The sequence below is a fragment of the Salvelinus alpinus genome, chromosome 3, assembly GCF_045679555.1.
Source record: "Salvelinus alpinus chromosome 3, SLU_Salpinus.1, whole genome shotgun sequence".
Classification (NCBI taxonomy): Eukaryota; Metazoa; Chordata; class Actinopteri; order Salmoniformes; family Salmonidae; genus Salvelinus; species Salvelinus alpinus.
In genome coordinates, this window is record NC_092088.1 from 32,238,217 (window position 1) to 32,264,621 (window position 26,405).

The 26,405-nt window shown below is 41.8% G+C and overlaps 1 protein-coding gene and 1 pseudogene across 1 annotated transcript in view; both read left to right on the plus strand.

The window, feature by feature from the left end:
• Window positions 1–26,405, plus strand: part of nrg3b (neuregulin 3b) — a 432,713-nt gene that overhangs the window by 34,111 nt on the left and 372,197 nt on the right. The window lies entirely within an intron of this gene.
• LOC139569656 (tRNA wybutosine-synthesizing protein 2 homolog pseudogene) lies at window positions 13,360–14,105 on the plus strand (annotated as a pseudogene).

Below are 26,405 nucleotides of genomic sequence, written 5' to 3' on the forward strand. Positions count from 1 at the left end.
TGAAGGGTTCTACCAATACATTTAAAAAAATGTATCTAAAGATTCTTTCTATAACTGTAAAGGGTTCTGCCCTTTTATCTTTGGTGAGTTCTTCCTAGAACCCTCTATGAACAGTTCCATAGAGCCTTTAACATTTAATTATTTATTGCAGTACATCATAAAGCTTTTATTTGAGGTTCTAATTATAACCTAACACAGTGGTGTTAGGCCTCTCCTGGTTTACAGGCCACATCAGGCTTGCAAAGTGATATATAATTCCTATTGGAATCCAGCCAATTGGGATATCCAACAAGTGGCATTGTTAGTCACCAGCAACCATCATTCAGAATGTCTGCCAGGGTCAAAACCTTTTAATATTTAGACTACCTCAATTATGTAAACTGGCACAACCATCTCAGTAATGGGTGCAATAAATCCAATTACTAACAGATTGGATTAGTTTAGAAAACTGTTATTTATATTTGTGTAACATAAAATGAATCAACCAAGCAATGTACATGCAAAAACACAGATATTCCAGTAAAACAAAATATTCAGAAAATCTCCCTGCAATAGAGCATGCTGGGAAATATTATATATAGTTTTATGTAGAACCCTTCTTGCCAACCAAAGAATCATCAAAGAACCCTTTCTTCCAAAAATGGGTCTTAGGATGTTAATGGTTCTAGGTAGAACCCTTTGCCTTACAAATAACCCTTGTCTTCCAAAAACAGTTTTTGTAAACACCATCATCATGTTTTCAACCTTTTCCGGTAGTTCTCCCAGCCTCTGGCAAGGTGTTGCACATCTCTCGATTAACATATTAGGATGATGTGTTTCAATACTGAAGCAAAGTTAAGTTTTCATCTCCAAGTTGGTGACAGCTCAGTTGACACTAGTTTTGGTGTTACAAAGCACTTCATTTTAACAGTGCTATAAGCTACCCAGGAAAGCGATAAAAATTGCCCATATTAATATACAGTGGGGAGAACAAGTATTTGATACACTGCCGATTTTGCAGGTTTTCCTACTTACAAAGCATGTAGAGGTCTGTCATTTTTATCATAGGTACACTTCAACTGTGAGAGACGGAATCTAAAACAAAAATCCAGAAAATCACATTGTATGATTTTTAAATAATTAATTTGCATTTTATTGCATGACATAAGTATTTGATCACCTACCAACCAGTAAGAATTCCGGCTCTCACAGACCTGTTAGTTTTTCTTTAAGAAGCCCTCCTGTTCTCCACTCATTACCTGTATTAACTGCACCTGTTTGAACTCGTTACCTGTATAAAAGACACCTGTCCACACACTCAATCAAAGAGATTCCAACCTCTCCACAATAGCCAAGACCAGAGAGCTGTGTAAGGACATCAGGGATAAAATTGTAGACCTGCACAAGGCTGGGATGGGCTACAGGACAATAGGCAAGCAGCTTGGTGAGAAGGAAACAACTGTTGGCGCAATTATTAGAAAATGGAAGAAGTTCAAGATGACGGTCAATCACCCTCGGTCTGGGGCTCCATGCAAGATTTCACCTCGTGGGGCATCAATGATCATGAGGAAGGTGAGGGATCAGCCCAGAACTACACGGCAGGACCTGGTCAATGACCTGAAGAGAGCTGGGACCACAGTCTCAAAGAAAACCATTAGTAACACACTACGCCGTCATGGATTAAAATCCTGCAGCGCACGCAAGGTCCCCCTGCTTAAGCCAGTGCATGTCCAGGCCCGTCTGAAGTTTGCCAATGACCATCTGGATGATCCAGAGGAGGAATGGGAGAAGGTCATGTGGTCTGATGAGACAAAAATAGAGCTTTTTGGTCTAACTCCACTCGCCGTGTTTGGAGGAAGAAGAAGTATGAGTACAACCCCAAGAACACCATCCCAACCGTGAAGCATGGAGGTGGAAACATCATTCTTTGGGGATGCTTTTCTGCAAAGGGGACAGGACGACTGCACCGTATTGAGGGGAGGATGGATGGGGCCATGTATCGCGAGATCTTGGCCAACAACCTCCTTCCCTCAGTAAGAGCATTGAAGATGGGTCGTGGTTGGGTCTTCCAGCATGACAACGACACGAAGCACACAGCCATGGCAACTAAGGAGTGGCTCCGTAAGAAGCATCTCAAGGTCCTGGAGTGGCCTAGCCAGTCTCCAGACCTGAACCCAATAGAAAATCTTTGGAGGGAGCAAAAGTCCGTATTGCCCAGCGACAGCCCCGAAACCTGAAGGATCTGGAGAAGATCTGTAGGGAGGAGTGGGCCAAAATCCCTGCTGCAGTGTGTGCAAACCTAGTCAAGAACTACAGGAAACGTATGATCTCTGTAATTGCAAACAAAGGTTTCTGTACCAAATATTAAGTTCTGCTTTTCTGATGTATCAAATACTTATGTCATGCAATAAAATGCAAATTAATTACTTAAAAATCATACAATGTGATTTTCTGGATTTTTGTTTTAGATTCCGTCTCTCATAGTTGAAGTGTACCTATGATAAAAATTACAGACCTCTACATGCTTTGTAAGTAGGAAAACCTGCAAAATTGTCAGTGTATCAAATACTTGTTCTCCCCACTGTATGTACCCTCAATAACAAGGTTCATTAAACCAATAACTTGCTAACTTCAGATAACATTCATATATTGGCCATCCCTAATATTCACTTAGATAATTCATTTGACAATACAGTATTAGCAATACAGGGATATAACCAGATATAACATCCATAGAAGAGACAGGAATAAATATGGTGAAGGTGTTGCTGTACATGTTCAACGCCAAATTCCTGTGAAGCTCAGAGAGGATCTCATGCCAAAGGTTGTTGAAGTGTTGTCATTGCAGGTTCACCTGCCACATCTAAAGCCTATTATTTTTGGGGTGCTGCTATTGAGCACCAAGTGCTAACAGTCAGTATCTTGATAATATGTGTGATGTTCACAGAGAGGTCTATTTTCTGGGTGAGTTGTCATCGAGTTGTCTGCTCAAGAAGAAGCTGCTCACTGTAACTGTATTGAGGATCAGGTCAACCTACCAGGGTGTTTACAAATAGTACAGGAACTATATCATCCATGTGTATTGATCATATGTTTACTAACACTGCAGAACTATGTTCTAAAGCTGTATCCACACCCATTGGATGTAGTGACCACAATATTGTGGCTGTATCCAGAAAAGCAAAAGTTCTAAAGGCTGGGCCTAACATAATGTTTAAGAAATCATACAAAACGTTTTGTATGAAACTGAAGATGTAAAGACGATTGGCTGTGTGTATATTGAGGAGCATCCAGATGCTGCACTTCATGCCTTTATGAAATTGCTTGTTTCAGTTATTGATAAGGATGCACCTATTAAGAAACTGACTCTGAGAACTACTAAGGCGCCGTGGATTGCTGAGGAACTGAAAAACTGTATGGTTGAGCGCGATGAAGCAAAAGGAGTGGCTAATAAGTCTGGCTGTACATCTGATTGGCAATCTTACTGTACATGTAGAAGCTTATGTAACTAAACTGTACAAAAAGAAGAAGAATCGGTATTATAAAACGTAGACATATTATATACAGTAGAATATGATGGAAAAAGCTTTTGAGAACATTAAATGAAATGATGGGCAGAAAGACCGCCCTTTAATGAATCAGATATAGCTCATTCATCATTAAACCCTTTGATGTGTCCAATTACTTCAACAACTACTTCATTGACAAAGTGGACAAACTCAGGAATTAAATGCCAACAACAAACTCTGAGCCAGCATATTCATGCATAAAATACCTAACTATGAAAGAAAAATATTTTGTAAAGTTAGTGTGGAAGAGATGGAAAAATTATTGCTGGTAATCAATCATAAGCTCCCAAGTGGCACAGCTGTCTAAGGCACTGCATCTCAGTGTAAGAGGTGTTGCTACAGTCCCTGGTTCGAATCCAGGCTGTATCACATCTGGCTTTGATTGGGAGTCCCATAGGGCAGTGCACAATTGGCTCAGCGTCGTCCAGGTTAGGCCGGGGTAGGCCCGTCATTGTAAATAAGAATTTGTTCTTAACTGACTTGTCTAGCTAAATGTAAAAAATAAAAACACCTGGTATTGACAACTTAGATGGAAAGCTACTGAGGATGGTAGCGGAATATGTTAAAGCTCCTATTACTTGTATCTTTAATCTGAGCCTGAAAAAAAAATATTCTCAGACCTGGAGGGAAACTAAAGTCATTCAGCTACACAACAATGGCAAAGTGCCCTTTACTGGTTCTAACAGCTGACCAATCAGTCTACTGTAGGCTTTTAGCAAATTTTGGGAAAAATGTTGTTTGACCAGATAAAATGTTATTTCTCTATGAACAAATTAACAACAGACTTCCACCATGCCTATCAAGAAGGCCACTCAACATGTACTGCACTGACACAAATGACTGATGATTACCTGAAATAAATTTATAATAAGAAAATTATGGGAGCTGTACCGTTAAACTTCAATGCAGCCTTTGATATTATTGACCATAATCTGTTAGTGAAAAAACGTTTGTGTTATGGCTTTACACCCTCTGCCATATTGTGGATCGAAAGCTATCTATCTAATAGAACACAGTGTTTTCTTTCATGGAAGCCTCTCTAACGTAAAACATGTTGAGTGGGGTAGTAAACAAAACACGTGTGTATATGTATACTGATGATTCAGCCCTATACACGTCAGCAGCCACAGCTAGTGAAATCCCTGCAACTCTAAACAGAGAGTTGCAGTTAGTTTCAGAATGGGTGGTCAGCATTAAACTAGTCCTGAATATACACTATATATACAAAAGTATATGGACACCCCTTAAAATTTGTGGATTTGGCTATTTCAGCCACACCCACTGCTGACAGGTGTATAAAATTGAGCACACCGCCATGCAATCTCCATAGACAAACATTGGCAGTAGAATGGCCTTACTGAACAGCGCAGTGACTTTCAACGTGGCACCGCCATAGGATGCCACCTTTCCAACAAGTCAGTTCGTCAAATTTCTGCCCTGCTAGAGCTGCCCAGGTCAACTATAACTGCTGTAATTGTGAAGTGGAAACATCTAGGAGCAACAATGGCTCAGCTGTGAAGTGGTAGGCCACACAAGCTCATAGAACGGGATCGCAGAGTGCTGAAGCGTGTAAAAAACGTCTGTCCTTGGTTGCAACACTCATTACCGAGTTCCAAACTGCCTCTGGAAGCAACATCAGCACAAGAATTGTACGTTGGGAGCTTCATGAAATGAGTTTCCATGGCGAGTAGCCGCACACAAGCCTAAGATCATCATGCACAATGTCAAGTATAGCTGGGGTGATGTAAAGCTCGCCACCATTGGACACTGGAGCAGTGGAAACACGCTCTCTGGAGTGATGAGTCACACTTCACCATCTGGCAGTCCGACGGACAAATCTGGGTTTGGCGGATGCCAGGAGAACGCTACCACAGTGCCAACTGTGAAGTTTGGTGGAGGAGGAATAATGGTCTGGGCCTTTTTTATCATGGTTCAGGCTCCTTAGTTCCAGTGATGGGAAATGTTAACACTACAGCATACAATGACATTCTAGACGACTGTGCTTCCAACTTTGTCGCAATAGTTTGGGGAAGGCTTTTTCCTGTTTCAGCATGACAATGCACCCATACAGAAATGGTTTGTCGAGATCAATGTGGAAGAACTTGACTGGCCTGCACAGAGCCCTGACCTCAACCCCATCGAACACCTTTGGGATGATTTGGAACGCAGACTGCGAGCCAGGCCTAATCGCCCAACATCAGTGCCCGACCTCACTAATGTTCTTGTGGCTGAATGGAAGCAGGTCACCGCAACAATGTTCCGACATCTAGTGGAAAGCCTTCCCCGAAGAGTGGAGGCTGTTATAGCAGCAAAGGGGGGACGGACTCCATATTAATGCCCATGATTTTGGAATGAGATGTTCGACAAGCAGGTGTCCACATACTTTTGGTCATGTAGTTTATCTAAGACTATGAGCATAGTATTGGGTACAAATCATTCCCTAAGGAGGTTTAGACCTCAGCTGGATCTGATAATGAAAACTGTGGCTATTGAGCAAGTTGAGGAGACTAAATTACTTGGTGTTACCTTAGATTGTAAACTGTCATGGTCAAAGCATATGGATTCAAAGACCGTAAAGATGGCAAAAGGTCTGTCTGTGATAAAGAGACGCTCAGTCTTTTTCAAACCACATTCAACCAAACTCATGCAGGCGCTAGTTGTATCTTATCTGGACTACTGCCTGGTAATATTGTCAGGTTCTGCAAAGAAAGACATAATAAAGCTACAGCTGGCCCAAAACAGAGCAGCACATCTTTCCCTGCAATGTTCAAATAGAGCTAATGTCAACAAAATGCATGTTAATCTTTCCTGGCTCAAAGTAAAGGAGAGATTTTCTGCTTCACTTCTCATTTATGTAAGAAATATTAATGTGTCAAAATCTCCAAACTGTCTATTTAATCAACTAAGATAAAGCACTGACAGACATTCATATTCCAAAAGACATGCAACCAGAAGTCTTGTCACAGTCCCTATAGCCAAAACAAATTCAAGGCAACGCACAGGAATACAGTGGCTTGCAAAAGTATTCACCACCCTTGGCATTTTTCCTATTTTGTTGATTTATAACCTGGAATTAAAATGAATTTTTGGGAGGTTTGTATCATTTGATTTACACAACATGCCTACCACTTTGAAGATGCTAAATATGTTGTATTATGAAACAAACAAGAAATAAGACAAAAAAACAGAAAACTTGAGCGTGCATAACTTTTCACCCCCCCAAAGTCAATACTTTGTAGAGCCACCGCTTGCAGCAATTACAGCTCCAAGTCTATTGGGTATGTCTCTATAAGCTTGGCACATCTAGCCACTGGGATTTTTGCCCATTCTTCAAGGCAAAACTGCTCCAGCTCCTTCAAGTTGGATGGGTTCCGCTGGTGTACAGCAATCTTTAAGTTACACCACAGATTCTCAATTGGATTGAGGTCTGGGCTTTAACAAGGCCATTCCAAGACATTTAAATGTTTCCCCTCAAAACACTCAAGTGTTGCTTTAGCAGTATGCTTAGGGTCATTGTCCTGCTGAAAGGTGAACCTTAGTCCCAGTCTCAAATCTCTGGAAGACTAACAGGTTTCCCTCAAGGATTTCCCTGTATTTAGCATCATCCATCATTCCTTCAATTCTGACCAGTTCCCCAGTCCCTGCCGATGAAAAACATCCCCACAGCATGATGCTGCCACCACCATGCGTCACTGTGGGGATGTTGTTCTCGGGGTGATGAGAGGTGTTGGGTATGCGCCAGACATAGCGTTTTCCTTGATGGCCAAAAATATAAATTTTAGTCTCATCTGACCAGAGTACCTTCTTCCATATTTTTGTGGAGTCTCCCACATGCCTTTTGGCGAACACAAAACATGATTGCATATTTTTTCTGGCCACTCTTCCGTAAAGCCCAGCTCTGTGGAGTGTACGGCTTAAAGTGGTCCTATGGACAGATACTCCCAACTCCGCTTTGGAGTTTTGCAGCTCCTTCAGGGTTATCTTTGGTCTCTTTGTTGCCTCTCTGATTAATGCCCTCCTTGCCTGGTCCATGAGTTTTGGTGGGCAGCCCTCTCTTGGCAGGTTTGTTGTGGTGCCATATTCTTTACATTTTTAATAATGGATTTAATGGTGCTCTGTGGGATGTTCAAAGTTTCAGATATTTTTTTATAGCCCAACCCTGATCTGTACTTCTCCACAACTTTGTCCTTGACCTGTTTGGAGAGCTCCTTGGTCTTCATAGTGCCGCTTGCTTGGTGGTGCCCCTTCCTTAGTGGTGTTGCAGACTCTGGGGCATTTCAGAACAGGTGTATATATACTGAGATGATGTGACAGATGATGTGACACACAGGTGGACTTTATTTAACTAATTATGTGACTTCCGAAGGTAATTGGTTGCACCAGATCTTATTTAGGGGCTTCATAGCAAAGGGGGGGAATACATATGCATGCACCACTTTTCCGTTTTTAAGTTTTTTGAATTTTTTGAAACAAGTTATTTTTTTCATTTCACTTCACCAATTTGGACTATTTTGTGTATGTCCATTACACGAAATCCAAATAAATTCCAATTACAGGTTGTAATGCAACAAAATAGGAAAAATGTCATGGGGTGAATACTTTTGCAAGGCACTGTATATAAAGCCATGATAGCATGGAACTCCCTGCCATCTCAAAATAAAAACGAAATAAACAGCACATCACAGCACAACGCCTCTGACCTAAATAGCTTGTCGCATTTCCCTCCCGAGCACATCGGGTGTTTGGGTCAAAGTTAAAGATCAGCTATGCCCTTAGTATTAGAATATCAGGGCCTGCTAAGAGAATGCATTTGTATGATATGATACTCTTCTCAGCTCACTGACTAACTGATGTTGTGAGAATCTCTAAGGTTGTTTAAACCCTCTTAAGGATCAGACCCTTTTTTTCAATTTTTGCCTAAAATGACATACCCAAATCTAACTGCCTGTAGCTCAGGACCTGAAGCAAGGATATGGATATTCTTGATGCCATTTGAAAGGAAAGACTTTGACGTTTGTGGAAATGTGAAATTAATGTTGGAGAATATAGCACATTAGATCTAATAAAAGATAATGCAAAGAAAAAAACATGCTTTTTTTCATCTTTGAAATGCAAGACAATGGTCACAATGTACTATTCCAGGTTAGGCTCACTTTCGATGTTGGCCACTAGATGGCAGCAGTGTATGCAAAGGTTTCGACTGATTCAATGAACCATTGTCTTTCTGTTCAAAATGTTGTATCAAAACTGCCCAAATGTGCCTAATTGTTTAATTAATACATTTTCAAGTTCATAACTGTGCACTCCTCAAACAATAGCATGGTATTCTTTCACTGTAAATCGGACAGTTCAGTTAGATTAACAATAATTTAAGATTTCTGCCCATATCAGATATGTCTATGTCCTGGGAAATGTTCTTGTTACTTACAACCTCATGCTAATCACATTAGCCTACATTAGCTCAACTGTCTTGTGGGTGGGGGACCGATCCTGTAGAGGTTTAAGAAAATTGCTAAAGTGGCATTAGGATATCAGGGTTTACCTCAGTAGAGCAAAGCATTATTGATGTATGGAATGTCAAGCCTAATTGTATAAAGTGTGTGTTCTTATTTTAAATGTATATAGTGTGAGGGGTCCCAAACAGTTGGAATCAGGAGGTGGGATTATTAAGGGAATATCATGTTACCATTGGTATATTCAAATGAGAGTTTAGTCACCTTATCCCCTTAATTATCCCGCCTCCTGAATCCAAGTGTTTGACATGAGGGAGGGGGCCAGTAACTTTATGATCAAACTTTATCAATGTAGAAGGAACAGTCATTTTTCATTCTTTGGTCATCATACTTTGATCTGGTTTCATCCAAATATCATCACATTTTATGAAAAACATGATTTTGTCTGTTCATGATCTTTAAGGTTGAGAGCTGCCACTTTATGAGGCTTACAAAAGAGTAGGAGTTCCTCAAGTGACTGCATATCTCAATGTTCGGAGAGTTACCACTTTGCTATTGTATTTAAATAATAACGTTATTAATTGTATATAAAATACTTAATGCACAAAAATATTTAGAAATAGTTGTGGTGTATAAGCTGGATGGCCAAAAATAACTATCTGAAAGCCACACCCCAAATAGACCACGTCCATGAACCCAAACGTGGGTTAATTTATCTATCACTTGGGTTTTTATTCACTTTCAAGCTGGGTCTTTTTTAATATAATCCGAAGGTTATTTTTTGTTGTATATCAATACACTCTATAAACTGCTTGATTAAAACAACCCAATTTTGGTTATTTGGTAACCCAGCACTGGGTAAATATTGGACAGCACACATTTTTTATTGTTTTTATTTGTTTATTTATTTCCATTTATTTTTCTTAAATATTTATCACAATTTTTTGTATATTTTTTTTTACCCCGTCAGTTGGGTTGCGTGGGTTAATTCAACCATCAGTTTAGTTTTTTAACCATCAGTTGGGTTAACCCAGCAGCTGGGTCTTTTTGAAAGGTCCTGAACGGTCATTCTGATTCCCAATGCAAAATATACCCTTTTCCCCAATAAAAATGCTCAAAATGCGCCTTCTGCGATGCTGGTTACAAGGCGTAATTAAAAAAAATAAGTACCGCCTTGTAACCAACATCGGAGAAGGTGTGTTTGCATTGGGGGGTGGTTTATATACAGTGACGTAAAGTACTTAAGTAAAAATACTTTAAAGTACTACTTAAGCAGTTTTTTGGGGTATCTGTACTTTAATTTACTTTTTATATTTTTGACAACTTTTACTTTTACTTCACTACATTCCTAAAGACATTATTGTACATTTTACTCCACACATTTTCCCTGACAAGCAAAAGTACTTATTTCATTTTGAATTCTTAGCAGGACAGGAAAATTGTGAAATTCACACACTTATCAAGAGAACACGAGGTCATCCCTACTGCCTCTGGTCTGGCGGACTCACTAATCACAAATGCATCTTTTGTAAATATTGTCTGATTGTTGGCGTGTGCCCCTGGCTCTCCGTAAATTTAAAAAACAAGAAAACGGTGCCGTCTGCTTTGCTTAATATAAGGAATTTGAAATTATTTATATTTTCACTTTTGATACTTAAGTATATTTTAGCATCTCCGGTCAACAAGGAGCTTGAGGACAGCAGCGGTGTTGCGGTGGACTTCAGGTAGGATGGAAACCTATTCAACATCAGGAGGCTCCAAGCAACCACCAAGGTTTTGACGGAGGGGGTTCCAATTCAAAATTGGATCAAATTAGATCAAGCAGGCATCATTGTGGTCCTCAGGAGACATAGAACCATGTTGTATTATTTCACTGCCATACTGTGTTCGATCTTGTCTAGCCATCTTGTCTCAAGAGGACCACAATGGAAATAAGTCCCAGACTTTATAGTGTGTTATCCTAATGTGCATGTACGGCTTTTTCAACCGTGTGCCCCATACAGAAATACTTGCTAAGACCAACTGCAAGAGTATGGAGGCCATGGTCACCCAACACCAACTGTGCTGGCTTGGGCACCAACTGCGTTGGCTTGGGCATGTCATTAGAATATCTCAGGAGCGCTTTCCGCGAAAGATTCTGTATGGCCAGCTACATCTTGGCCGGTGGTCTGTAGGTGGGCAGATGAAGCGCTACAAGGACCAGCTAAAAACATTGAGGAAGAAGTGCAACATCAAACCCACAGACCTAGAGGATGCTGCTGCCAACCGTTCCACCTGGCGGCAGGTCTGCCAGAGCGGTGTACAGAGGTGGGAGGAGGAGAGGAGCACAAAGGGACAGCAAAAACAGCTCAGGAGACATACAACCATGCCTGCCCCAGCCAACACAGACTGCATATGCCCCACCTGCACTAAAGTTTGTGGATCTTGGATTGGACTCTACAGTCACCAAATAATTCACTGTTAACTCAGAAGTGCAAGTCATCATTGAATACGATGGACTACCATAAGCAAGCAAGCATATTTTAGAAATTACATTTACTTTGATACTTAAGTATATCTGTTTATATAGTAGCTAGATGGCTACTCTACTGGTGCCAAAATTTGACTGTCGGGTGTCAGAAAATATAATTAAAAGTTTACGCTGGTCATCTATGGTAAAGACACTTATATGTTTCCCCTCTGCAGGTAGACTAGTGGTTAGTCCATTAAGTCAGTAATCAAAAGGTTGCTGGATCGAATCCCTGAGCTGACAAGGTAAAAATCTGTTGTTCTGCCTCTGAGCAAGGCAGTTAACCCACTGTTCCCTGGGTGCTGTAGATATTAATTAAGGCAGCTACCTGCACCTCTCCGATTAAAAGGGGTTGGGTTAAATGTGGAAGACACATTTCAGTTGAAGGCTTCCAGTTGTACAACTGACTAGGTATCTCCCTTTCATCTGTGTCTGGTTACTGGCAAGCTAGGTCTTCATCCAGAATGGAACAAAAAGGGGGAGGCTGGGTTGTTCAAAACTCTGATGCAGTTGTCATGTCATCACGTCTGTCATTACAAGAGGCATGCCAAAATGAGAGATGTATAAAATATATATATATATGCTGTTGGTGCAATTTCAATGTTGTTTAAGTTGCTTTTTGTCACCAAATTTGCTTGAGATGTATTTTTGACACTCATTTTAGACACTCAAAAGGCTATTTTACATGGGAATAGGAATGACTGTTCTGGACATTTAACTAGTGATGTTACGTTTGAAACTGGAGCTCCAAGGCATGCATAAGATTTGCTTAAGCAAAATGATTCACCCGACCGGTAGCTTAGCAGGTAGAGTAGGGAACTATGGATCATTCAGGGAGATGAGGGTATGAGGTTGAATTCGTTGAAAGTACACTATTTTGAAAATGTATTTTTGTGAAACCACACTTTCTGCACTGTTGTTTAAATAATTTGTTTCATTTAGTATGGTATAAGCTTGTCTTAAGCATCTTAAATAATGCCAAAAAGGAAGCATGATGTAAGATGTGAACCTGGTTTTCAATCCGAATATAAACTACTAAAGTTCCAGAGTTTTGCTGAAAACAGTGGTGAAAAAACTCATATCTGATAATCACATGCTGCTATTTATTGTTGACCAGCAGATGTCACTAATGTGCATTATGAACAGATAATGAAGCGCTGAGTAAATAACCTTTTTTCAGCACAATTTGCTGAAAGCACCAAAGCCTTCAGAAAGCCTACCTTTAACATGTGTTAAAAATACAACAGAACAGATTAACTGTAATGACATTTACACTCACAGTGGCCAAAAATAACTATCTGTATGCTGTGCCCCTTCCTAAGCCACACCTCCAGTCTTCTGATCTGACCCGTTGGATCATAGCTCAATAATAACCCAACTAAGTGACCCAAGTGGCTGGGTCAAAAATAACCCAACATGTGTTCTGTCCACTATTTACCCAGTGCTGGGTTGGTTTTAATCCAGCATTTTTTAGAGTGTAACATGAATGACTTTCATTTTACAGGAGGGCCGCCTGCCTGCAGGAGTGGTCGTTGTCAACTGGGTAGCCCCTTTTCTCCTCCCTCACAAATATTGTAACACATTTGCCAGAATAGGTTACATCTACACCAGCCAGAATATAGCATGAGTTTATGGTATGGCAACTTGGTATGGACTTTGAACTCTTATTCACTAAAGAAGTGATACATCCTAGACGTCGAGTTATCAGCAGCAGCTGTAAACGTGCGTGGCCTAGGAAAGGATGGACAATCTCTTCAGATTGACAGGGTACTACAACGTATCCGTTTTACCACACGGCGAAAGACTACAACGTATCCGCCCAGAAATATTCTTCAAAGGACAAGGGAGATCTCTGCTGGGCAACCTAGCCTTCCATATTCGACCAATCTATCGAAGCGCAGCTCAGATAAAGACACGACACCATGCTAGTTGGAGAGGACATCTGGGTGACACATGTAGACAACAATATCAGGTATGTGTTTGATGTGACCAGGTCGCCTCATTCAACTGCAGTGGGGAGACTGTGGTGGATTTATATGCAGGTATTGGCTACTTCACTAACCCGTACTTGGTGGATGCGGGGGCCAGCCACGTTCATGCTTGTGAGTGGGACCCTGATGCCGTGGAAGCCCCGCAGAGAAACTTGGAGTTAAATGGAGTGTACCATCGCTGCACCGTCCACCATGGAGACAACCGCTCTCATTGTGTAACCTGGCTGACCGGGAAAATTTGGGCCTCATGCCCAGCTCTGCAGATGGCTGGCCTGTTGCCTCTTGACTACTGAGGAAAAGCATGTTGCATATTCACCAGACTGTTACCTCACCACCACATCATATTACAGACTGTGACACTGTGACACCTGTCATGGAGAGAGTGGACATTTCTGGAGGAGACCAAGAAGAGGTGTCTTCTAAGAGGAGTGACAGAGAAGTTTGGGGTGCCTGGACAAAGGACACAGCCATCCACATTGCCTCTCTGCTGCAGGACATCACTGGGGGACCATGGAGGACTGGCGTCCAGCACATTGAGCATGTCAAGTCATACGCATCTCACATTCACCATATAGTACTAGTCTTAGAATGCAGGCCACTCTGAGGAGACAATAGTCAGGACAGGACTGAATGACTTTTGTAGTCATACCAGTGGCTGACTGGGACCAAAATCTGTCCCTTTCTAACACACCGGACCATTTTTTCCCCTAGAGGCCCCCATTATTAGCAAGATAATGAGAATTTTGCACTAAAAACCTAAGTCAGACAGGCCACGAGGCCAAAAATGGACCAGTCCATCTGGCGTACTCTGCCATTTGTGGCTATTAATAAATTGTTGCACACTAATTTAAATGATTCATAACTGAGTTTTTTTTTTAAAGAAAAGCATGGTTTATAGATTTATACAATGTGAAAATTAAACTGTTGTTGACGGGTTGTTGTACAACTGATTTGACAAATGTTTATACATGCAATGACTGTGGCTGCTTTGTGTGATGTATTGTTGTCTCTACCTTCTTGCACTTTGTGCTATTTTCTGTGCCCAATAATGTTTGTACCATGTTTTGTGCTGCTACCATGTTGTGCTGCTGCCATGTTGTGTTGCTACCATGTTGTTGTCATGTCGTGTTGCTACGATGCTGTGTTGTCATGTGTTGCTGCCATGCTATGTTGCCTTCATTGTTATTAAGAATTTGTTCTTAACTGACTTGCCTAGTTAAATAAAGGTTAAATAAAAATAAATACATCAATACAAATCTTCATCCCATAATATTGAAGGCGGTGCAATGTTACTCCATCTTCAGACATATAGCCAGTATCCACCCAAACTAGGACTATCTGAAATATGACAATGATCAATGAAATCACCAGGTACACTACAAAAAAATCATGGGCTAAAAACAACCCAATTTGGGTTATTTGGAAACCCAGTGCTGGTTAAATAGCGGACAGATCACATGTTGAGTTGTTTTTACCCAGCCTGTTGGGTTGTGTGAATAACCCAACTGCACATGGGGACAAATATTGTACTTTTTGGAGAAATGTCCTCTGGTCTGATAAAACAAAAATAGAACTGTTTGGCCATAATGACCATCGTTATCATTGGAGGAAAAAGGGGGAGGCTTGCAAGTCGGAGAACACCATCCCAACCGTGAAGCACGGGGGTGGCAGCATCATGTTGTGGGGGTGCTTTGCTTCAGGAGGGACTGGTGCACTTCACAAAATAGATGGCATCATGAGGTAGGAAAATTATGTGGATATATTGAAGCAACATCTCAAGACATCAGTCAGCAAGTTAAAGCTTGGTTGCAAATGTCTACCAAATGGACAATGACCCCAAGCATACTTCCAAAGTTGTGGCAAAATGGCTTAAGGACAAAAAAGTCAAGGTATTGGAGTGGCCATCACAAAGCCCTGACCTCAATCCTATAGAACATTTGTGGGCAGAACTGAAAAAGCATGTGTGAGCAAGGAGGCCTACAAACCTGACTCAGTTACACCAGCTCTGTCAGGAGGAATAGGCCAAACATAACCCAACTATTTGTGGAATGAGCTTGTGGAATGAGATGAAAGAAATAAAAGCTGAAATAAATCTCTCACTACTATTTTTCTGACATTGCACATTCTTAAAATAAAGTGGTGATCCTAACTGACAGGGAATTTTTACTAGGATTAAATGTCAGGAATTGTGAAAAACTGAGTTTAAATGTATTTGGCTAAGGTGTATGTCATCTTCAGACTTCAACTGTATATATATATATATTTTTTTTTAATAAAGCCTGCTCATCTTAACTTCCATAAATAACAATTCATATTTGTAGTAATGTAGGTAGTGTATGCAAAGGATTGTTACCTCTTACCAGTATTGCCATTACAAAAATGAATTAATCAAATCAGTCAAATGTATTTATAAAGCCTTTCTTACATCAGCTGATGTCAGAAAGTGCTGTACAGAAACCCAGCCTAAAACCCCAAACAGCAAGCAATGCAGGTGTAGAAGCATGGTTGCTAGGAAAAACTCCCTAGAAAGGCCAGAACCTAGGAAGAAACCTAGAGAGGAACCAGGCTATGAGGGGTGGCCAGTCCTCTTCTGGCTGTGCCGGATGGAGATTATAACAGAACATGGCCAAGATTTTCAAATGTTCATAGATGACCAGCAGGGTCAAATAATAATCATAGTGGTTGTAGAGGATGCAACAGGTCAGCACCTCAGGAGTAAATGTCAGTTGGCTTTTCAAAGCGATCATTCAGAGTATCTCTACCGCTCCTGCTGTCTCTAGAGAGTTGAAAACAGCAGGTCTGGGACAAGGTAGCACGTTCGGTGAACAGGTCATGGTTCCATAGCCGCAGGCAGAACAGTTGAAACTGGAGCAGCAGCATGACCACGTGGACTGGGGACACCAAGGAGTCATCAGGCTTGGTAGTCCTGAGGCATGCTCCTAGGGCTAAGGTCCTCCGAGAGAGAAAGAGAGAGTGAAAGAGAATTAGAGAGAGCATACTTAAATTCACACAGGACACCGGATAAGACAGGAGAAATACTCCAGGCACAGTGCCTTGCAAAAGTATTCACCCCCTTGGTGTTTTTCCTATTTTGTTGCATTACAACCTAGATTTTATCTGGATTTCATGTAATGGACATACACAAAATAGTCCAAATTGGTGAAGTTAAATGAAATGAAATAACTTAAGAACTTCAAAAAATTATTTAAAAAAATAAAACGGAAAGGTGGTGCATGCATATGTATTCACCCCTTTGCTATGAAAGCCCTAAATAAGATATGGTGCAACCAATTACCTTCAGAAGTGACATAATTAGTTAAATAAAGTCCACCTGTGTGTCACATGATCTGTCACATGATCTCAGTATATATACACCTGTTCTGAAGGGCCCCAGAGTCTGCAACACCACTAAGCAAGGGGCACCACCAAGCAAGCGGAATTATGAAGACCAAGGAGCTCTCCAAACAGGTCAGGGACAACGTTTTGGAGAAGTACAGATCAGGGTTGGTTATAAAAAAAGATCAGAAACTTTTAACATCGCAAGGAGCACCATTAAATCAATTTTTTTTTAAAGGGAAAGAATATGGCACCACAACAAACCTGCCAAGAGAGGGCCACCCACCAAAACTCATGGACCAGGCAATGAGAGCATTAATCAGCGAGGCAACAAAGAGACCAAAGATAACCCTGAAGGAGCTGCAAAGCTCCACAGCGGAGATTGGAGTATCTGTCCATAGGACCACTTTAAGCCGTACACTCCACAGAGCTGGGCTTTACGGAAGAGTGGCCAGAAAAAAGCCATTGCTTTAAGAAAAAAATAGGCAAACATGTTTAGTGTTCACCAAAAGGCATGTGGGAGACTCCCCAAAAATATGAAAGAAGGTACTCTGGTCAGATGAGACTAAAATTTATATTTTTGGCCATCAAGGAAAACGCTATGTCTGGCGCATACCCAACACCTCTCATCACCCCGAGAACACAACCCCACAACACAATGTTTTTCATCGGCAGGGACTGGGAAACTGGTCAGAATTGAAGGAATGATGGATGATGCTAAATACAGGGAAATTCTTGAGGGAAACCTGTTTGTATTCCAGAAATTTGAGACTGGGACGGAGGTTCACCCTTCAGCAGGACAATGACCCTAAGCATACTGCTAAAGCAACACTTGAGTGTTTTAAGGGGAAACATTTAAATTTCTTGGATTAGCCTAGTTAAAGCCCAGACCTCAATCCAATTGAGAATCTGTGGTATGACTTAAAGATTGCTGTACACCAGCGGAATCCATCCAACTTGAAGGAGCTGGAGCAGTTTTGCCTTGAAGAATGGGCAAAAATCTCAGTGGTTAGATGTGCCAAGCTTATAGAGACATACCCAATAGACTTGGAGCTGTAATTGCTGCAAGAGGTGGCTCTACAAAGCATTGACTTTGGGGGGGGGTGAATAGTTATGCACGCTCAGATGTTCTGTTTTTTTGTCTTATTTCTTGTTTGTTTCTCAATCAAAAATATTTAGCATCTTCAAAGTGGTAGGCATGATGTGTAAATAAAATGATACAAACCCCCCAAAAATCCCCCCACAAAATAGGGAAAATGCCAAGGGGGGTGAATACTTTCGCAAGCCGCTGTATAACAGATTGACCCTAGCCCCCTGATACAAACTATTGCTGCATAAATACTGGATGCTGAGACAGGAGGGGTCGGGAGACACTGTGGCCCCGTCCGATGATACCACCAGACAGCCAAACAGGCAGGGCAACCCGGACAGGAACATCACGTCAGTGACTCAACCCACTCAAGTGACACACACCTCCTAGGGACGGCATGGAAGAGCACCAGTAAGCCAGTGACTCAGCCCCTGTAATAAGGTTTGAGGCAGAGAATCCCAGTAGAGAGAGGGGAACTGGCCAAGCAGAGACAGTGTGGGTGGTTCGTTGCTCCAGTGCCTTTCCGTTCACCGTCCCACTCTTGGGCCAGACTACACTCATTCATATGACCTACTGAAGAGATGAGTCTTCAATAAAGACTTAAAGGTCGAGACCGAGTCTGTGTCTCACACATGGATAGGCAGACCATTCCATAAAAATGGAGCTCTATAGGAGAAAGACCTGTCTCCAGCTGTTTGCTTATTAATTCTAGGTACAGTAAGGAGGCTTGCTTCTTGTGACCGTAGCGTACGTGTAAGTATGTACGGCAGGACCAAATCGGAAAGATAGGTAGGAGCAAGCCCATGTAATGCTTTGTAGGTTAGCAGTAAAACCATAGCCTTAACAGGAAGCCAGTGTAGAGAGGCTAGCACTGGAGTAATATGATCAATTCTTTTGGTTCTAGTCAAGATTCTAGCAGCCATGTTTATCACTAACTGAAGTTTATTTAGTGCTTTATCCGGGTGGCCGGAAAGTAGTCTAACCTATAAGTGACAAAAGCATGGATACATTTTTCTGCATAATATTTGGACAGAAAGTTTCAGACTTTTGCAATGTTACTGTCACGTTCTGACCTTTATTTCCTTTGTTTTGTCTTTATTTAGTATGGTCAGGGCGTGAGTTGGGGTGGGCAGTCTATGTTTATATTTCTATGTTTTCCTATTTCTGTGTTTGGCCTGATATGGTTCTCAATCAGAGGCAGGTGTTTTGTGTTGTCTCTGATTGGGAACCATATTTAGGTAGCCTGTTTTGTGTTGGGTTTTGTGGGTGGTTGTCTTCAGTCTTCGTGTGTCTGCACCAGACAGAACTGTTTCGGTTTTTCACATTTGTTATTTTTTTGTATTTTGAGTGTTCACTTTTATTAAACAAAGATGAACAATTACCACGCTGCACATTGGTCCTCCGATCCTCAGACGAGGAGGAAGACGAAAGCCGTTACAGTTACGTAGATGGAAAAAAGTCCTTGAAACAGTCTTCATATGTTTGTCAAAAGAGAGATCAGGTTCCAGAGTAACACGAGGTCCTTCATAGTTTTATTTGAGACGACTGTACAACCATCAAGGTTAATTGTCAGATTCAACAGAAGATCTCTTTGTTTCTTGGGACCTAGAACTAGCATCTTTGTTTTGTCCGAGTTTAAAAGTAAAACATTTGCCACCATCCACTTCCTTATGTCTGAAACACAGGCTTCCAGGGAGGGCAATTTTGTGGCTTCACCATGTTTCATTGAAATGTACAGCTGTGTTGTCTGCATAGCAGTGAAAGTTAACATTATGTTTCCGAATGACATCACCAAGAGGTAAAATATATAGTGAAAACAATAGTGATCCTAAAATGGAGCCTTGAGGAACACCAAAATTTACAGTTGATTTGTCAGAGGGCAAACCATCCACAGAGACAAACTGACATCTTTCCGACAGATAAGATCTAAACAAGGCTGGAACTTGTCCATGTAGACCAATTTGGGTTTCCAATCTCTCCAAAATAATGTGGTGATCGATGGTATCAAAAGCAGCACTAAGGTCTAAGAGCACGAGGACAGATGCAGAGCCTTGGTCTGACGCCATTAAAAGGTAATTTACCACCTTCACGGGTGCAGTCTCAGTGCTATGATGGAGTCTAAAACTAGACTGAAACGTTTCGTATACATTGTTTGTCTTTTTGAGAGGAATGGGAGATTCGATATTGGCTGACAGTTTTTTATATTTTCTGGGTCAAGGTTTGGCTTTTTCAAGAGAGGCTTTATTACTGCCACTTTCAGTGAGTTTTGGCAAGCAATTATTATTTTAGCAAACAATTATTGCGATTCATACTATATTGTCCCTAACATCTTTACTCCCTAGCAACAGTTGTGGGATACACACACACACACACACACACACACACACACACACACACACACACACACACACACACACACACACAGTCACACTCAACCCCTTTCCCCCACAAACTACCATACACTCAGATGCTCAACAGTGATTCCATCCCAGAGCACAACTCAAGAAAGGCCTTGATTTACGAATGCATATACAGTTGCAGCTGTATGAGAAGGCATGCAAAATTTAGCAAAAATGGGGAGATTTGATTAACCATTGTCATGTCCTAGGCGATAGAGATCAGATATACCCCTTTCCCCTGAAACACCCACACGCGGTCCGCCGTTGTGACCATATTCCCAAGCATCTCTGTGCAGTCAGACCTTTTATGATTTTGTGCCACCAGGGCCACAATAATATGCCCCTTCTCTGAATGTCCGAGTGTGACCCCTCCCCATGGGTTACTGCAGCTAGTGTTGTCAGCACTGCCACTGCCTGGGTGGGGGCACCCCACCGGAATCCCGACCGGCTAGGTACAAGGTCGTCAAGGTTCTCATTAGCAGCTTTGAGAATTTCCTTGTATATTATGCTCTCCCATCAGGGGGATTTGGCTCTGTAGGACCAACCCTGCCAGGCAGTCTCAGAATCTTTAGGGGGCAATGCTGCTTTAGTAGGTCTCTGACCACATTCATCTTTCTGATTTGGCTGCGTATAGGCTACTTACAGTAGGCCCATAAAACAGATAAGGACTTAGTGTATGGGTCTCTCAGGCGGGTGTCTAGGGCATAGGGTTGGGGACCATTCCATCATGATAGGACAATAAATAAATAAATATTAATAATTTATTTTTAAATGTATATCCTATATCTACACAAAATTGAAAGCTCTCTCTTATAACCCCTGCTCACAAACACACATGGGCTCTGGGATTTGCACCCCGTATCCTTTTTCACTCACTTAACTTCACACTTTTCTAAACACAAAAACACACACCCCACCTTCCATCACAATACATGTGCACGTACCCACATACTGAGCCTTTTATTTCCTCTGTGTTTTATCTCTACTGTGTTGATTGAGTACTTTTGTGTTCCAGTACCTTATATTTGAAGATGTATTATTTCGCTAAATTATCCTTTCTTCTAATTCTTTCTTATCAATTGATGAAATACTGTAAATGAAAGTATAAAAAATTATTTTCTAACATTCCCTATCTAGAATGGTATAGTGTAGTTGTATTTAATTCCTTTATCAATCTTTGTATTTTATTGCTTCTCTATATATATTTTTTTATAACAATCCCTACCATGTCGAGTATTGTATGTTCCATTATTCGACTCCTCTATGAGAATTTTGTAATATTTAGAATAGCCATGGAGTAGTCTTTGTGTCACTGAACATGTGGTTATCGATATAGTTAATCAACTACGAGAGCTACACGTTTCCCTTTCAATCTATTTTCCTTGAAGATTGGATACAGAACTTTGCGCCGTTCTGCAATTTCCTTCGGGAAGTGATCATTCATGCCTATTTTTGCGCCAGCAAGTCTTGTACCCAGGCTTTTAATCATTATTCTATCTTTAAAGAAAGCAAATTTGGCAACGATTGAGCATTCATACGTCTCCCCTCTCTGTCCGAAACGGTGTACACGTTCGAGTTGGATTTTGTCGACAGCTTGGTGTGGGATCTGAAGCACTGTAAGGAGGAACTCCCTAACTACACCCTCAGGAACATCTCCTTCTTTCTCTTGGATACCAGTAAGTACCAGATTTCCTCTTATGGATCTAGTCTGTATGTCAAGTAAGGCTTCTGTCAGAAAGATGTTCTCCTTTTTAAGTTCATTAACATCGGTTTCAATCTTATTGTTTCAATATTATTTCAATCTTAATCTTATTGCACACTATTCCGCTGATGCCTTGCTGTAGTCTACTTCGCCGATACACATTAAACGCTGTGTGTATACCTAGAAATGTTTCACATCTGTATTGTGGACTAATGTACTGCAGTATTATATCTATGTCACTTTCCAGCTTGTACACTGAACGTACAAAACATTAGGAACACCTGCTCTTTCCTTGACATAGACTGACCAGGTGAATCCAGGTGAAAGCCTAATTGATGTCACTTGCTAAATCAGTGTGGATAAAGGAGAGGAGACGGGTGAAAGAAAGATTTGTAAGCCTTGAGACAATTGAGACATGGATTCCGTATGTGTGCCATGCAGAGGGTGAATGGGCAAGGCAAAATATTGAATTCCCTTTGAACGGGGTATGGTGGTAGGTGATATTTTATATATTTTTCAGTACATGTGGGCCCATTATACATCTTAGAGTAGTCAGCAGAATAAGTGCACTCTACATGTGTGTCTAGGTCATTAGGCACCATTAGACATGCACCTGTCTTGGGAGTGGGCATGTCTGTTTATTTTTGTACCATTGCTATGGCCTAATGTTTAATGTTGCTATGGTTACGCCACCAATGGAATCTATGCCCTAATGTGAAACCAAGCTAAAATTAGTGCAAGGCAAAAAGATAATGGTGGCTAAAATGCCAGAGGGGATGAATCATTAACATAAAGAGGAGTTACGATGTGTGTGACGTAAGGATGAAAACTGTATAAAACGTGTGTGCCAAGGCTAGAAAGAAAGTTGATTCATGAACCAGCGCGGCTTATATTACTTTGTAATGAAGTCTATTTGAACTCACAAGCGTCGGTATTTGAAAAATATTATTGACTGAATATTTCCATGACAGTGACAGGCGTACCGGTTTGTGTCTAGAACTGGAACGCTACTGGGTTTTCCACACTCAACAGTTTACTGTATGTATCAAGAACGATTCACCACCAAAAGGACATCCAGCTAACTTGACACAATTGTGGGAAGCATTGGAGTCAACATGGGCCAGCATCCCCGTGGAAGGCTTTCAACACCTTGTAGAGTCCATGCCCCGATGAATTGAGGATGTTCTGAGGGCAAAGGGGGAGGGGAGGGGAGGGGGGGTACAACTCAATATTAGGAATGTGTTCTTAATTTTTTGTGAACTCAGTGTATATGCACTGCATATCTCTCATATCATGTATCCATTTAGCCCCTGTACGGAGATTATGAGGTAGCCATTTGTTTGTGGAGTCCATTTGTGAGTAGATGATAGTCATCTTGGTTAAAGCTGCTGCTGTAGCCATCAACAGAGTAACCCACAACACAACGCTCTGATGAACCGAAAGCAGCTGCTGCCATTAATACAGTGTTCTCAAATTGAGGATCTAAAGCAGAGGTAAGAAAAACCGTGCATGGTAAATAAAACCTTATCCGTGGAGATAATGTCAACTCACTCCCAAAGATAACAAGACAAAAGCCCCCTTCTGCCTAGGGCTCACCCTCTGCCTAGTGCTCACTCCAGAGTGAGCTCCAGGTTCCCCCCTAATCTGCCATTTTACATGGGTCTCTCCCATAGATTCATTGCCCAGGCACAACCGATTAATGCAAATGCATTGGTAACACTCCCTTTCTTTCCAGTGACTTCTAGCAGACAATAGCTAGTTAGGTTAACAGTGACTACTAGCAATTTGAGCTTAAATGGGAATATGAACAATTTGAACTTAGTAATGTACCCGTTACTAGAACCGTTCAACGCTGGCCAGACCAATCGGAATCCATGCTTCAAAATTGTTTAGATCACAAGTACTGGGAAGTGTTCCGGGCAGCCTCAGAGAATAACATTGATTTTTACGCTGCCTCGGTGAGTGAGTTTATAAGGAAGTGCATTGGTGATGTTGTACCCACTATGACTATTAAAACCTACCCTAACCAGAAACCGTGGATAGATGGCGGCATTCGCGCAAAACTGAAAACGCGAAACACCGCATTTAACCATGGAAAGTTGACTGGGAATATGGCTGAATATAGACAGTGTAGTTATTCCCTCCGCAAGGCAATCAAACAAGCGAAATGTAGGTATAGGGACAAATTGGAGTCGCAATTCAACGGCTCAGACATGAGACGTTTGTGGCAGGGTCTACAGGCAATTACGGACGACAAATAGAAAACCAGTCACGCCACGGACACCCAACGTCTTGCTTTCAGACAAACTAAACACCTTCTTTGCCCGCTTTGAGGATAATACAGTGCCACCGACGCGGCCAGCTACCAAGTGCTGTGGTCACCCTCTCCTTCGCTGTGGCCGAAGTGAGTAAGACATTTAAACGTAGGCTGCAGGCCCAGACGGCATCCCTAGTCGCGTCTTCAGAGCATGCGCAGACCAACTGGCTGGTGTGTTTACAGACATATTAAATCTCTCCCTATTCCAGTCTGCTGTTCCAACATGCTTCAAGATGGTCACCATTGTTCCTGTATCAAAGAAGGCAGAGATATCTGAACTAAATAACTATCGCCCCGTAGCACTCACTTCTGTCATCATGAAGTGCTTTGAGAGACTAGTCAAGGATCATATCAACTACACCTTACCTGCCACTCTAGACCCACTTCAGTTTGCATACCGCCCTAACAGGCCCACAGACGATGCAATCGCCATCACACTGCACACTGCCCTATCCCATCTGGACAAGAGGAATACCTATGTAAGATTGCTGTTCATTGACTACAGCTCAGCATTAAACACTCATCATTAAGCTTGAGGCCCTGGGTCTCAACCTCGCCCTGTGCAATTGGGTCCTGGACTTTCTGACGGGCCGCCCTTAGGTGGCGAAGGTAGGAAACAACATCTCCACTTTGCTGTGGGTGCGTGCTCAGCCTCCTTCTGTACTCCCTGTTCACCCATGACTGTGTGGCCATGCACGCCTCCAACTCAATCATCAAGTTTACAGACGACACAACAGTAGTGGGCTTGATTACCAACAACCATGAGACAGCCTACATGGAGGAGGTGAGGGCACTCGGAGTGTGGTGTCAGGAAAACAACCTCTCACTCAATGTCAACAAAACAAAGGAGATGATCGTGGACTTCAGGAAACACCCCCCCCCCCCCCCCCCATCCACATCGACGGGACAGTAATGGAGAAGGTGGAACGTTTTTAAGTTCCTCGGCATTCACATCACAGACAAACTGAAATGTTCCACACACACAGACAGTGTGGTGAAGAAGGCACAACAGTGCCTCGTCAACCTCAGGAGACTGAAGAAATTTGGCTTGTCACCTAAAACCCTGACAAACTTTTACAGACGCACAATTGAGCGCATCCCGTCGGGCTGTATCATCGCCTGGTACGGCAACTGCACTGCCCTCAACCGCAAAGCTCTCCAGAGGGTAGTGCGGTCTGCCCAACGCATCACCGGGGGCAAACTACCTCCAGGACACCTACAGCACCCGCTGTCACAGGAAGGCCAAAAAGATCATCAAGGACAACAACCACCTGAGCCAATGCCTGATCACCCCGCTACCATCCAGAAGGCAAGTACAGTACAGGTGCATCAAAGCTGGGACCAAGAGACTGAAAAACAGCTTCTATCTCAAGGTCATCACACTGTTAAACAGCAATCACTAACTCAGAGAGGCTGCTGCCTACATACAGACTCAAATCATTGGCCACTTTAATAAATGGCAATTTATTTATGCATAAAAAATGTATGTTAATGTCCTTTTTAGTATTTTAATGACCCAATTAGCATACAAGGAACAATTATGAAGTATTTACCTGATTGTTTCCTACTAAAAGGCACTGTTACAGGTGATTAGTCACCAATGCGAATGTGTTGCAACACATTGTCATGAGACTCTGAGCACACCTATATCCAAAACCAAGAGCATGCCATGTGTAGCTCAGTTGGCAGAGTATGGTGCTTGCAACGCCAGGACTGTGGATTCGTATGCCCACGGGGGACCAGTATGAGAAAATGTATGCACTCACCACTAAGTTTCTCTGGATAAGAGTGTCTGCTAAATTACAAAAATGTGAAAATGTAAAACACTGTGAATTCTATATAAAATGTTCCTGCGGAACATTATAGGTGAAACATCGTTCTCTCTTCCATTTGATGTACTTTCACTGAATCGTTGATATGACATCCTGAACAATCGCGCTCTCATTCTTATAATACACCTGTCACTGGTAGACACAGAGTGAGTGGATGAGCAGTTTTGATCTGCCTAAGAGGCAGCAAAATGCATCAAAATAGGACCCCATAAACTGCCAACAGAGAGC